This window comes from Coregonus lavaretus, assembly GCF_964263955.1.
Source record: "Coregonus lavaretus genome assembly, chromosome: 32".
NCBI lineage: Eukaryota > Metazoa > Chordata > Actinopteri > Salmoniformes > Salmonidae > Coregonus > Coregonus lavaretus.
In genome coordinates, this window is record NC_140019.1 from 29,201,929 (window position 1) to 29,204,835 (window position 2,907).

Here is a 2,907-nt window from a genome sequence, read left to right on the forward strand (position 1 = left end):
CGTTAAGATAGGACAGGTTAAGCCTGATACAGAGGCTATTTCTTTTGGGCTATTACCCGTATATATTTGGTAAATCTACTTGGATATTTTGTATGCTATGGCGCTTTCACAATTGGATCACCAAGACCTGTAAATAAATCTACACTCTGAGCATGTCAACCTGCCTTACCTTCTGCTGATTTCATGCCCTTACGGCTACAAGGTCCCTATTTTACAATTACATAGGCTAGTCAAAATGTGTTCTAGACCAAAAAATGAAAAGGGCTGTCTGGTAGCCTCAATAAATAGACAAAGATTTGTAGTTGAACAAGTCGTTGCATGTATAGATTTTTTTTTTTACTTGAATTGAAAACTTGTGACTCGACTGACTTGTCTACTTGGGACTTGACTTGAGACTCGGACCTTGTGACGTGAGACTTTCTTGTGACTCGAATAACAGTGACTTAGTCCCACCTCTGGTCTAAAGCATTGACAAAATCATTAACAACTATTGCCAAATTACAAATTACTTTGTGGATGTGTTAACTAGTGATGACCAGGCTTCTGCGATTGTTTTGAGACTGGGCCATTAAGGCATGTGATAATGGTATTCCAAAGTTTCACACAGAAAGTGCACAGTGTCTAGAATGCTTATATACTGTACCAGTCAAACGTTTGGACACACCTACTCATTCAAGGGTTTTTCTTAATTTTTTACTATTTTCTACATTGTAGAATAATAGTGAAGACATCAAAACTATGAAATAACAAACATGGAATCATGTAGTTACCAAAAAAGTGTTAAACAAATCAAAATATATTTTATATTTGAGATTCTTCAAAGGAGCCACCCTTTGCCTTGATGACAGCTTTGCACACTCTTGGCATTCCCTCAACCAGTTTCATAAGTAATGCTTTTCCAACAGCCTTGAAGGAGTTCCCACATATGCTGAGCACTTGTTGGCTGCTTTTCCATCACTCTGCAGTTCAACTCATCCCAAACCATCTCAATTGGGTTGATGTCGGGTGATTGTGGATGCCAGGTCATCTGATGCAGCACTCCATCACTCTCCTTGGTCAAATAGCCCTTACACAGCCTGGAGGTGTTTTTTCGGTCATTGTCCTGTTGAAAAACAAATAATAGTCCCACTAAGCCCAAACCAGATGGGATGGCGTATCGCTGCAGAATGTTGTGGTAGCAATGCTGGTTAGTGTGCCTTGAATTCTAAATAAATCACAGACAGTGTTACCAGCAAAGCACCATCACACCTCCTCCTTCCTGCTTCACGGTGGGAACCACACATGCGGAGATCATCCGTTCACCTACTCTGCGTCTCACAAAGACACGGCAGTTGGAACCAAAAATCTCAAATTTGGACTCATCAGACCAAAGGACAGATTTCCACCGGTCTAATGTCAATTGCTCATCTTTCTTGGCCCAAGCAAGTCTCTTCTTCTTATTGGTGTCCTTTAGTAGTGGTTTCTTTGCAGCAATTCGACCATGAAGGCCAGATTCACCCAGTCTCCTCTGAACAGTTGATGTTGAGATGTGTCTGTTACTTGAACTCTGTGAAGAATTTATTTGGGCTGCAATCTGAGGTGCATTTAACTCTAATGAACTTATCCTCTGCAGCAGAGGTAACTCTGGGTCTTCCTTTCCTGTGGCGGTCCTCATGAGAACCAGTTTCATCATAGCGCTTGATGGTTTTTGCGACTACACTTGAAGAAACTTTCAAAGTTCTTGACATTTTCCGTATTGACTGACTGTCTTAAAGTCTTAAAGTAATGATGGACTGTCGTATCCCTTTGCTTATTCGAGCTGTTCTTGCCATAATATAGACTTGGTCTTTACCAAATAGGGATATCTTCTGTATACCTCCCCTACCTTGTCACAACACAACTGATTGGCTCAAACGCATTAAGAAGGAAATAAATTCCACAAATTAACTTTTAACAAGGCACATCATTCAAGGTGACTACCTCATGAAGCTGGTTGAGAGAATGCCAAGAGAGTGCAAAGCTGTCATCAAGGCAAAGGGTGGCTACTTTAAAGAATCTCAAATATAAAATATATTTCGATTGGTTTAACACTTTTTTGGTTACTACATGATTCCATATGTGTTATTTCATAGTGTTGATGTCTTCACTATTCTACAATGTAGAAAATAGTACAAATAAAGAAAAAACCTTGAACGAGTAGGGGTGTCCAAACTTTTGACTGGTACTGTATATATATATATATATATATATATATATATATATATAATTTATATATACACACACACAGGTTTTTTTTCTCCAGTTTTCATATTGAGTATTTCCAAGATATTACACATTTCATGATTTACAATCAGATTACTTCGTACAGTTACATTCATTTAGATGGGTCAGAGGGGCATGTACATTCAAGATCATGGACATTTTTACATTGCTCAAATGCAGTGCTTCTCAGTCCTGGTCCCGGGGACCCAAAGGGGCGCACACTCCCACCCCCGCCCCCTCCCACCCCCGCCCACTCACACCCAACCCAAACGAGAGGCTCCTTGATGAGTTGAATAAAGTGTGAGAGAGAATGCGCACTAGCAAAAGCGATTGCACCCTGCATTGCCCTGGGCAAGATTAAACCAGTAGGTGATGGCTCAAAAAGGGCCACCAGATGGCACACTTCTACATTGACTGCAAACATCATAGACTGTTGTTAATTAATTACATTTTACATTTTAGTCATTTAGCAGACGCTCTTAACCAGAGCGACTTACAGGAGCAATTAGGGTTAAGTGCCTTGCTCAAGGGCACATTAACGTCATTTAGCAGACGCTCTTAGCCAGAGCGACTCACAAATTGGTGCGTTCACCCTATAGCCAGTGGGATAACCACTTTACAAGTATCAAGTACAAGTACAAGTATCAAGTTACAAGTATCATTAAT